Source organism: Macrobrachium rosenbergii, chromosome 4 (assembly GCF_040412425.1).
Source record: "Macrobrachium rosenbergii isolate ZJJX-2024 chromosome 4, ASM4041242v1, whole genome shotgun sequence".
Taxonomy (NCBI): Eukaryota; Metazoa; Arthropoda; class Malacostraca; order Decapoda; family Palaemonidae; genus Macrobrachium; species Macrobrachium rosenbergii.
The window spans coordinates 2,825,826-2,838,756 of NC_089744.1; the positions used below are offsets into that span (position 1 = coordinate 2,825,826).

At 40.9% G+C, this 12,931-nt stretch overlaps 1 protein-coding gene across 6 annotated transcripts in view; it reads left to right on the plus strand.

Moving 5' to 3' along the window:
- The window catches only part of LOC136829761 (probable phosphorylase b kinase regulatory subunit beta), a 119,925-nt gene that overhangs the window by 86,819 nt on the left and 20,175 nt on the right, over positions 1-12,931 (plus strand). The window lies entirely within an intron of this gene.

The window sequence follows — 12,931 nt, forward strand, 5'->3', positions numbered from 1 at the left end:
AGCCTATTATTATTGCAGCATAAGGGACAACTAGCTAAGAAGTAACGGAAATGAAAATCTTGCTCCTCTTGGAGGTGGGAAAACCCCTGCAAGAGGGCACTAATTCCCACTCTTTTACCCAACTTCCTCAGGTGGAGCATCTGTGAGATGCATTCCTGTAATTGTGTACTTGTGGATTTTATATTTTTTTTTTTGTTTCATCTTACATTCATATTTTTATTAGTTCAATGTACTTAGATATTGCCATCAGTATGTGTGTGTGTCTTTCTGTGATCATATTACTTTTTTCCATATTTTGGTTTAAGCAATATCATGGCATTCATTTGGGGTAATATTTTTATCTTTGGGTAAGATTTTCGTGCATAGATGCTAAGAAAGTAATAAATTAAATTGTCATTACTTGTGTGCTCCAGATTTTTTTTATCAGTTATTGATTAGTATTTGTATTTTTATTATTAACAGCCTGAGTTTTATAAAGAAACCTTTTCTATGGATGAGTCCACTTACAGTATGCGTTGGCAAAATGTAGATAGTTGTAAAGGTACTTCGTGGCATGCCTGCACCTTTCCTTCTGTAATATTTTGTGCTTTTTACTGTTCTCACCTAACTGTTCAACACCTCTGACTTTATCTTCCAGAAAGGCTACTACATTACTTTAAGTAGTAGGTAGCTTTGTACTTAGAAAAATGTAACAAGATGCACAAAGATGGTTAGATAGAAGAGACCCTTCAAATTACAGGAGAGGAGAAGACTGGCTTGGAAGGTGATAGAGGCATGTAAGGAGAAGAGGAGGGGAGCCATGAACCAGATTGCAAGAACAAAGAAAAATACAGTATTGGGAGAGTGGAATCATAGCCACTGCATGTCAGAGCAAAAAAATGTTAAAATAGCAATATGGGTGAGGAAAGATGAAGATGTGAACGTGACAAAAGTATTTGAGAAAGAAAACAGAAAAGGATTGATACCTTTAACGCTGACTGGATGTATTTTACGTCGACAAAAGTTGTCTGTCGGGTGCCGAGTGGACGTAAAATATGTTGACTACAAAAAGTTTTTTTAAAAATTCGCGGAAAAATATTTATAGGCCTCGTTTGTGAAAAATTTTAAATCACGCACCTTGAGGGATGCTGGGAGTTCACAGATCATGCTGTTGTTTTGTTTACAAGCGTGACCCAGCTGCGCATGCGCCAATTTCCTTCTTCTCCCAAAAGAAAGCATCAGCTAACACTGCTGAAAATCTCAGAAATTCTTTAGTCACTTTGTTGTAATTTTTGCACCATTTTCTATTAGCCGTTACATAAAGTTTTTTATATGAAAATGTGTGCAATTTCATGTAGAAACAACTCAAAATAACTCATGGTTGTAGCTTTTATCAATTTTGACATATTTTCATATAAATCATGATAAGTGCCAAAATTTCAACCTTCAGTCAACTTTGACTCGACCGAAATGGTCGAAAACTGCAATTGTAGCTAAAACTCTTACATTCTAGTAATATTCAATCATTTACCTTCATTTTTACATTCTAGTAATATTCAATCATTTACCTTCATTTTGCAACAGACAACAAAAAAGAAGTCTCTAGCACAATATTTCGATTTATGAAATGGTGAATTTTTAAAAAACTAGTAATTTTCAATCATTTACCCTGCAACAAACGAGAAGTCTCTAGCACAATATTTCGATTTATGGTGAATTTTAAAAACTTTTTCTTTAACGCTAACTAACTCTGCTGAAAATCTCAGAATTTCTTTGGTCACTTTGTCATAATTTTTGCACCGTTTTCTATTAGCCGTTACATAAAGTTTTAGTTATGAAAATGTGTGAAATTTCACTTAGAATACAACAAAAAAATAACTCATGGTTATAGCTTTTATTAGTTTTGAAATATTTTCATATAAATCACGATAAGTGCCAAAATTTCAACCTTCGGTCAACTTTGACTCGACCAAAATGGTTGAAAAATGCAATTGTAAGCTAAAACTCTTACATTCTAGTAATATTCAATCATTTACCTTCATTTTGCAACAAACGAGAAGTCTCTAGCACAATATTTCCATTTATGGTGAATTTTTGAAAAAAATTTTTCCTTATGTCTGCGTGCGCTAACTCTGCTGAAAATCTCAGAATTTCTTTAGTCACTTTGTTGTAATTTTTGCACCGTTTTCTATTAGCCGTTACTTAAGTTTTATATATGAAAATGTGCACAATTTCATGTAGAAGACAACAAAAAAATAACTCATGGTTGTAGCTTTTATCAGTTTTGAAATATTTTCATATAAATCACGATAAGTGCCAAAATTTCAACCTTCGGTCAACTTTGACTCAACCAAAATGGTAAAAAAATGCAATTGTAAGTTAAAAATCTTACATTCTAGTAATATTCAATCATTTACTTTCATTGTGCAACAAACGGGAAGTCTCTACTACAATATTTCGATTTATGGTGAATTTTTGAAAAAAAACTTTTTTTTACGTCTGCGCGTTATGAATTAATGCATCATTTTGTGATAATATTTTCTGTGTTGCTTTGATCGTTTTACAATTTGTTATATACCAAAATCATCGCTATTTAGTGTACAATATAACAAAAAAAAAAATAACTCATTAGCTTCAACTGTTTTGCTGACAGCGCAATTTGTATACAATTATATATGAAATTTTTTTTGCGTTGGCATATATTCCAATATTTATATATGATAATGATATTTTTTTTCATTTCTGATGGTTGCATACTAAACTTCAGGCAATGAGAAAAAAAGGAGCCAAAAATGAACTCTTAATCTTAAAAACTAGCGTGCTGTGATTTTTTGAAAAAAGCTTTCTTTCCTCTTCGGCGCTAACTCTCAAACCCCGCCGGCATACGGCAGACACTTTTGTAAATAGAGGCTCGGCATTTAAGGGTTAAAAGAAAGGCAACAATGAAATAAAGAGAATGAATAGGAACTGTAGGAGGAAAATGAAAAATGTATGGTGAAGATGAAAACAGCAAAACAAAAATAACCAGGCCATCACGGATCACTGTCACTTTACCAAAGACTTTCAAAATAAGTAATTACTGAGTTGCCATACTAAGCTGTTGAAGTAGCCACTGAATAGTAACACTAACTACTTTCTTTAACTCTTCAGCTGAAAACACTTGTGGACAGAGTCAACAGACTGTAAACCTAAGAGGGCTCCACAGGGAAATCAGCCTGCAGAGAGAGACGGGTTATGGGAAAAGGTGTTTAATAAAAAAAGTAGGGAATAGAAAATAAAACCAACACACCTGAAATTCAGGAGATGTCAGGAGAGAGCAGAAATGAATTTGCTCCATGCCTAAATATTTAGAGATAAGATTCTATAACTGCACAAAGTAAATTGTTCAACATTTTAGTTGTAGCCAAGATAAAACTCCTAGTAAACTGAGTAGTACTAACCCAGATGCTAGAAAACAACATACTTTGCAGCAGCAGCCCACCTAGTGTTGCAAGCAACACAGCTAGGTCAGGTAGAGAAGAGTGCAGGGGATGTATGTTATTGTACATTGTATGTCACAAGTCAACATTAAGAATGGGCAAAATAGACTTGACTGATGGCATAACTATATCCAAGAGTTTGAGATGTGAGTTGGCACCTGAAAACCACACTGGAGAACAATACTCCAAACAAAGAAGAAGAAAGGAGTTAAAACATTTCGATATGATAGCTTCATCCCAAAACATTCTAAAACGTTTCTGCAAGAGATAGACTCTTTGAGAAACAGAGGAGGCACTATTATGAATATGCTTCTCAAAAGTCAATTTCTTATCAAAAGTTACACCTAAAATCTTAAGAGTAACCAATGTTTAAAACCGAATTTTGTAAATGTAAATCAAGATGCAAAGGCAAAAGTGTTCTGGGTTGACTAATTATCATACTCTGAGTTTTAGAAGGGTTAAGCTACATGTCCCAGAGCCTACCCCACTCATGAATACATGCCAGGTTTCTGTTCAGGAATTCTGCAACCACAGACCTAAGGTGCAGAGAAGGAACAACAGCTAGAAGAGTAGCTCTGAAATAACAGTACTTAAGCTTAGCTTGTACAGTAGTAGATAAGATCTTAGCTTGTAGATAAGTACTTTATGACTCATAGTCAAAGGCTGCACTAAAATCTAAACCAACAATGCACCTTCAGTAAGAACACTTTGCAAGATGGTAGATATTGACAAGAAAGCACCATATGCACCAAGTTCTTTACAAAACCCAAACTGTAATGGTTAAAGAGCAGCTTTTCAAAAACATTAGATAAAACAGGGTTAATTGAGATTGGCATATATTTTTGAGGGCATGAAAGCAGACTTAGTCCTTTAGGCAGTGCAGCAATGTTTTTCTTTCTAACTTGCAAGTTTAACTAGTCTTTTGAAAACAGTAATAATCTTAGGAGCAATGAAATCAGCAGTCTTTTTAAAAAAAGATGAAAAGGATCCCATTAGGGTCTATGCTGCCTTAATTTTCAAGGCCCTGGAACAAAATTTGACTTTTCGAAACCTGGAAGCCATTGAACACAACTTAGGCTCTGGTAAGCATGACTGATGCAACAGCAAGGACTCACCACACTGTTTGCTTACAAAGACTTTAGCCAAAAGGTCTGACTTCTGTTTAAGGCAATAAACACCAGTTCCATAATCTCCTACAAGAGTAGGGATGCTTGAATAAACTCTAAAGAGTGATGACTTGAGGATAGACCAGCTCTTATGGTCATCCCCACTGGAGAGGATGATCTCCTCCACACTCACATTATAAGTTCTCTCAGCTCTCTCATAGGCAGCCTGAGCTTGACTTCTATACTCAGTGAAATTACGCCACATAAAGCCTGATCAATTGTTCCTTCATAAATGATAAGTTTTATTTTTCATGGTAGGCATGGTGGGCAAGCTTAAATACAGCATTAAACCATGGCTTATCTTTAAGATGAAACTTGAGGATTTTAGAAGGAAATCTCCCCTCAGTAATAGTCTTAAGGTGATCATAAACAATAATACAGTATTTGGACTTGTTAACTACTGGCTCCACCTGAAATCAGTATTTCATAGAAGTAACTTACCAAGTAATTACATAGCTTACATAGCCATAATTTTAACCTTGTGCAGCAGCATTTTATTTAAAAATCGCGGTAACACTTTGATAGTTAGTGTAGGTAACAAGCCCCACCTACTTAACTGGTAATGTTGGAACGATGAAGCTGCTAACATCATTCTGTTTTGGCTCCTCATACAGTCAACATTGCTGTGTCTGCTGCAACCTTTTTTCACCGGTTTTTGGTTGTTTCTCGCTGGATTTCGGTGAAGTTTTGTCACCTTTATGTAGCCTTCAAACTTTTGTTTGCTTTTGTCAGCTTTTTGGAAATAGATGTGTCTAATTCAAGTGCTTCTAGTGTTTGCTATTGTAGTGAAGGATGTAGAACTAGATTGATTAAGGTATGTTATGATTTGCACACTAGTTGCAGTAATTGTAGAGAGCAAGTATGTTCTAAGGAGAATACTTGTGATGGGTGCAAGGATTGGGATGAGAGAAAGTGGAAGGTTGTTGAATCTCACCTTAGTAAGCTTGAAAGGGATAGGAAGAGAAGGGCGGCCTCTAGGGCTGAGCGTAGGGCTTCTGATGCTTCCGACCCCAGTGCCTTTACTAACCTTGAATCCGGGTTTGATAAGAAGCTACACCTGGTAGTGCATACTGTGTCTGAGATAGGGGCATCCTTGAAAGTCCTAATGTACAAAGTGTTCTGTGATAAAGTGTCTAGTGAAGTGCAAGTGGAGGCAGTGGCTGCTTGTCCCGCTGGCTCTCCTAGACGAAAGTCACTGTCCTGCTCCCCTAAACCTAGGAGAAGACATACCGGATGTCCAAGGGAGGCTGGTGGGGTTTGCTAGTTGCCCTCTCAGTCGAGCCTGTTGCACGAACCCAGGTGTTGACAGAAGGCTGCTGGAAAGGCCTGTCTCTGGGTGTGTGTCATTTGTCATTAAGTTCGGATTCCAATTCCGATTCCAGGCACCACAGGTGCTTTCTCAATTCGTCCCGGCCATTGAAGAGGCATGCGGACGACATCAGCCACTCTTCTTCTCTGCCTGTTAAGCGGTACAAGGAGGCGCTTCGCAGTCCACAGCCTTTCTGCAGCAACGCTGTGGATCCCTCCGTCTTTGCTCTGGCATGACTTTCTTCTCACCCATGGGATTTGCCAGAAGTATTCTCTCCAGAATGCCCTTCTGCTGAGTGCCCCCGTTGTCTAAGCTCCCATCTCTTCCCGAGAGCCTAGAGCCTGAGCGCCCAGCGGCAGCTCTCGAGCACCCAGCGCCAGTTTACAAGCGGCCAGCGCCATCTCCCGAGTGCCTGGCACCACTGCCAACTCCCGAGAGCCCAGCACCAACCTGTCATCACCTGTCTATTTCTCCAGAGTGCCAAGCACCCACCTTGGAACAAGATGAGGCTTTTTTGGTGCCCATCAAGCAACAGTTGTCAGAAATCTTGAGCTTCCTCAAGAAAGCTCCTGCCTCCAAGCCTGCTCATGTCTTATCCCTGTCTCCGATTACTTCTGAAGAAAAAGAGGAGTTCAACCAGGACCCTGCTCCTCCTTCGGCATATGCAGCTCTCCTTCGCTACCTGTTGGTGAGTTTTCTGTCTTTTCTTGCTCCAGCTGCCCCAGTCTCACCTACTTCTTCTTTCCTGATGAGGAACCTCCCAGAAGATAGCTCCAGGCTTCACAAGATGGTCCTTTCCTCATCGTCTAAAAAGGTGATCAAGGAAATCAGAGACTGGCTCTCTGCTGAGAGGGGGCAAGGTAAAGCTACTTTCGCCCATCCTCCCTCTTGTCTGGTGAAGAGGAGGTACTTGTTGTATGCCAACAGGGAAGCTCCCTCTTTGGGAGTCACTGCCTCCTCCCAAGGGGACTTTCCTGGCCTCATCGACTCTTCCCGTTGCTCGGCCTTTGCTTCAGCAAAGGTTATGCTCTCTTCAGCAGAGCTGGACCACCTAGTTAAAAACCTCTTCAAGGTTTTCGAGGTTTTTAGCTTCCTTGACTGGAATGTAGGAGCCCTTGCCAAGAAGATTGAAGACTGCAAGGACATGGATCAGCACTTCGCGACAGATTTGTTTGGAGTTCTGTTGTGCACTGACAAAGCCATCAGGGATGGCTCTTCAGAACTTGCGGCCCTTTTCTCTTTCAGAGTTCTGAAGAAAAGAGAACTGTGGTGCTCCTTCACCACCAGGTGAGTCACACAGTCGCAGAGGTCGGTGTTATTATATTTGCCTCTGGATTTGCTTCACCTTTTCCCTCACTTGATAGTGGAATAAATTGCTTCGGACTTTCAGAAGAAACTAACTCGAGACCTGTTAGCACAGTCTTCCAAGTGCCCCAAGGTTTCATCCTCATCGTTTGTACCTAAGGTGGTCTCTCCGCTTCAACAACATCCTTTTCGTGGAAGCAAACCCAAGTCGCAACCCAGGCCTCACTCCAATGTCCGGCTCCCAGCCAGAGCCATCAAGGGAAGAAGCTCTTCCAAGGCTGTGCCTAAGAAATGAACAAGGAGTCCTTTGTGCCCCAGTACGAGCCAGACTTCTCCATTTTTGAGAGAAGTGGAGTCACATAGGAGCAGACCGGTGGATTGTCAAGATTCTGCTGTTCCATCCCCTTCATGAAGAACCCTCCACTGGTCACTTCTCCCATCATCTTGACGGCCTACTCACAAGGCTCAGAGAAGCATTCAGCCCTTTTGAAGGAAGTATTGTCTCTCCTTCTTTAGAGAGGCCATAGAAGTAGTTTAGGACACCTGCAGAGAGGACGTCTACAATCATCTGTTTGTAGTTCCCAAAGAGTCGGTGGGTTGGAGACCAGTTGAGACGTAGTGCACCCTCAGTCTCTTCATAAGGAAGACAAAGTTCAAGATGGAGATGAACCAGTCTGTCATATCATCCATTTACCCGGGTGATTAGATGATAACATTGGATATACAAGACACATACTTCCATATCCCCATCCATCAGACTCCAGGAAGTATCTCAGTTTCATCTTCCAGGGCAAAGTATTTCAATTTCGGGCTCTCTGCTTTGGCAATCCACTGCACCTGAGTGTTTACTCGAGTCCTCATCCCTCTAGAAAAATGGCTTCATCTGATTGGCATCAACATCAGCCTTTACCTGGAAGACTGGCTTCTTCGATCCCCGTCAAAGGAGAAGTGCATGAAGGACTTGCTCACCATTCTTCGCCTTACTCAGGAACAAGGAATACAGGCAGTCCTCAGTTATCGGCAGAGGTTCCGTTCTGAGGGTGTGATGATAACCAATCGCCACTAACCGAAAATTGGTGATTGTCAGCACTTTTTCAGTGATTTTCGGGCTTATCAGCACCGAAAAGCACCGATTTTCGGTTACTGGTGCCTCTGTTAGGTATGTATTGGTGCCAGTACCCAATTATCAGCGCCGATAAGCAGAAATCGGTGATTTTCGGTGCTGAAAATTCTTGATTTTCGTCGCTAGACAAGCGCAGTAAAACCAGATCGCCATTAACCGAGCCCACTGTTAAGGGGAGCGCATGCTTACATAGAAATAATGCCCCGATTTTTATGAAATTTTTATATGTTATACATATATATAAGGTGATGTTCCAGAAAAAATTTGAGAGTGATTGGATGATAATTTTGGATTTTATTAAAAAAAAAAAAACATAAAAAAATAAAAAATTATTCACCTCCTCCATTTTTAGAGCTATTGCAATGCGGCTTCATACACAGAAAGTATATCTATAGTATGAAAAAAATAATGGGAAGAGTTTTTCTACTTTTCCTTTTTTTTTTTTGGTGGGGGCAAGGGGGATTTTCCCCCCCAAATTTGTATAATTTGATTATCACGGGTTCCTCGTCAACCTAAGAAAAAACCTAGCCCCCCAAAAATATTCGTCTTTCTTTCCTCTTTCAAATGGTATATTTAACTTTAAAATTGACTTAAAAACAAAAAAGTAGTTCGCGTTTGAAGTGCAAAAAAGTGGAAACTGAGATAAACAACTGTAAAGGTCAAGTGTGTTTTTTTGGCACTCGTGGAAAAAACTTATCTTAGAGCATTATTTTGGTTGATTTCTGGCTCCAGGTCATCCCCCACCCTCTTTATAAAAAGGGGTATTATTTGCTCGAGGCGAGGGTATCATCAAGTACCACCTAACTCATTGTTGCCTGGTTTGAAACTAAGAAACTAAAAGTTTAGTAGCTACCAGGCTGATATTCTTGACTCATTTTGAGTTGTTTTTTTCACTTGTTTGGTCTTTTTGGTCTTTGGAGTTTGATTTTCAAGCCTTTTTGTCTCTCGAATGAAGAACTTCTTCTATACTTTCACTTGTGCCAAACAGATGTGTTAGTAAGGTGAATTTCTCATAGCCAAAGTTGTGTTTAATTTTCTTAATATTTATGTCACTCAATTGATGGTGCTGAGATTTTCCATTGCTAATTCACTTTGCTGGGGCACTAACTGTAAACCTACACGATTGGCACTTCATTAAAATATCAGTATCCCATCTATTGGCAGAGACTTCGACCTGAGCTTTACCCCTGCAATTTCCTACCTTGCACCTAATACCTGACACTATTTTATCTGAGATTTGATATAATGAACTTGTCATCATATACTCCCTTTTCATCATCCTTTATTCATTTCATCAACTGTGAGCATATTTTTGAAGGTGAAAGTATATAGATTGTATTTAGAGTTACTGGATGTAAAAAAAAAAATCGGCAAAAAACACCGCAAATAGCGAAAAAATTGCTCAGAATAAAAAGTTACCCACCACCCGCTTTCAACATTTGGGGGGCAACTCTGTCTCTTACCACGCATTCACCAAGGAACAAGCCATTGTTGTTGCCAGACGCTGCCAGACGTAGGAGATAAGGTGATATAAAAATCAAAATAATTAATAAATTAGGTGAATAAAGGAAAAAATGACAATAGTCATTAGGAGCCAAACGTCAGCCCTACCTCACTGTGTGGGGGCCAGAGGCCCAAAACCCCATCAGTTTTAATATTTCGAAAAAATGCTTTGGTCACGTGATAACGAAGGTGTTGCTCATGTCTTACAGCCATTTAACCACTTTTTTTAAATTTCAAAAATATTCATAAAAAATCGAAGAGTGCGCTCCCCTTAACCGGGGACTGCTTGTACTTGTAAATCTTCAAAAGTCCTAGTTAGTCCCGACTCAAGAGATTCTCTATTCGGGGATGATTCTCAATTCTCAGACTTCGGGTTTTTCTGTCCCCCAAGAGAATCGCCAACTGCCTCAAGATGATCCACAGTTTTCTCACCCTCTCATCTTGTTCGGCCCATCGATGGATAAGCCTGCTAGCAACTCTAGCGTCCATAGAGACGTTTTTCAAGCTGGGCAGACTCCACATGAGAGTCCTCCAAATCTACCTAAAAGCCAACTGGGACAGGAAACCTAACCAGACACTGTCCTGTTTCCCATCACTCAGGAAATCAAATTGGACCTCCAGCAGTGGCTGTCCAAAGGAAGACTTTCACAGGGAAAGTCTCTTCTTTGTCTGAGCACCAACCTAGATTTTTACTTAAATGCCTCTGATCTAGGCTGGGGAGCCCTTCTGGGAAATCAGAAATTTTCCGGGATATGGTCCCCAGAAGAACGGAGCCGTCATATCAATGTCAGGTAGTTAAAGGCCATTCGTCTAGGCCTTCAGTACTTCTCGACCATGGTCTACAACAAGGCAGTGGTAGTCCATGTGGACAACACCACCACACTGTCGTATATCCGAAAGCAGGGAGGCACTCATTCCTTTTCTCTCTGCCAGGCAGCAAAGGATCATCTTCTATGGGCAGACCAAAATTGAGTGACACTGGTCACTTGGTTTATTCAAGGGAAATTGAATGTTCTCACAGACAAACTGAGCTGTTGGAAGCAGGTCCTTCCCACCTAGTGGACCTTAGATCCCATGGTCTGTCTCAACCTTTGGAAAGTGTGGGACAGACCAACAGTGGACCTGTTTGCCACTTGTTTCCCTCTTCAAGAAACCATCATCTTCATCTCTTCTGCTCTCCAGCCCCAGATCCCCTGGCATGGGCAACATATGCCATGCTCCAGGACTGGTCAGGTCTGAACCTGTGTGCTTTCCCACCCTTCAGCATGGTGAGGAAGTGCTGGACAAGTTCATTGCTCACCACAATGTCTCAATGACCCTCGTAGCCCCATTTTGACCCACAAAGGAGTGGTTCCCAGACCTTCTTTGGCTGTTGGTGGACTTCCCGAGGCCATTTCCCCAAAAACTGTGGCTACTGAAACAACCTTACTTCAAGAGATACCACCGAGGGGTGTTCACTCTTCCTCTGACAGGCTTCAGACTGTCAGGAAGCTGGTCAGAACAAAAGACTTTTCAAGAGCAGCTGTGAAAGCTATCATGAAATGCAGACGATAATCTTCTAGTGACTTCTACCAAGCGAAGCGGGCAGTTTTTCGTAGATGGTGTCACAGACATAACATCTTGTCTTCTGAGACATCTTTAACACAAATAGCAGACTTCCTCCTCTATCTGAGGACCTTTAGAGGTCTGTGCTCGGTTTTTAAGTACAGAGGTCTAAACCTGTCCTCAAACCTGGATCTTAATGACCTCATCAAGTCATTTGACACTTCTAAACAGGAGGAGGCTGATCTGGTTTCCTGGAACCTAGATGTTGTGCTCAAGTGGCTTACAGGCCCTCCTTTCGAACCCCTCTGTTCCACTTCCCTAAAAGACCTCACTCGGAAGACACACCTCCTCGTAGCTTTGGCGACTGCAAAGCGTGTAAGTGAACTGCAAGCTGTTGACAAGAGGGTAGGCTTCTCCTAAGGAGATGCAGTGTGCTCTTTTACCTTAGGTTTCCATGCTAAGAACAAGGACCCATCCAAGCCAAGGCCTCGCTCCTTCCACCTTAAGAGTTTAATGGAAATCCTGGGCCTGGAGGAAGAGGAAAGGTTCTTTGCTCCATCAGAGGCCCTAGATATTATTTGCAAAGGACCAAGAAGATCAGAGGGCCATCCAGCAACCTCTGGTGTTCTGTCAAGAATCCTTTTCACCTTCTTTCGAAGAACACATTATCGTTCTTCCTAAGAGGACCTGATTTCTGAGGCGCATTGTCAGATTCAGGAGGATATTTTGCCCTTGTTCAAAGTGGAAGTGCATGAAGTCTGAGCAGTCACTACCTCTCTCGCTTTCAAGCATAATTTGTCCCTTTCATTCTTCAGTCAACCTTTTGGAGGCCCAAATCGATCTTAACATCTCACTACTTAAAAGAAGTCAAAACATTGTTTGAGAATTGCAGTACCCTGGGGCCATTATCAGTGGCTGGCATGGTACTGGGGGAAGAAGCATAGGAAGCATTCTTTCTCTCTTCTGTCTTAGCCTTGATGTATGGTGTCAAACTTTTGGGGAGCCTAGGGGTACTTTGTACCTGGAGTGCCCACCAGTCTTAGTGGATGGGTAGTGTTTTTTGTCAGCGTAGGTGACAGCGTTGTTTGGTTGTTTACTTTATTGGTAATGCATCCAGGGTGAGGGCACTTATTATATATGTCTTGTCAGCGATCAGGCCTACCCTCCATTGCAAGAATCCCACTTATGTAGAGGCGACCCTTGGCTCAAGCCGCCACACCACTACAGGTTAAGATGAACACCAATCAGAGGCAGTATTCACCTGCAATAGCTCTCTCACTATGTAAGGAACGACAAGCATTGCTTCAATGCTAGCCATCCTTTCTGTTTCAAAGTCATTGTCACACCTTAATGTTTTAGAGTAGAATATGTCCATTCATCCCACCCCCTATCAATGTGGGATTCAGCTATGCAATTACTTGGTAAGTTACTTATATGAAAATATTTTCATAATAAAATTAAGTTTCATATATACTTACCAAGTAATTACAGAATCAGAGCCTCCCTCCTTCCCTCTTGGACA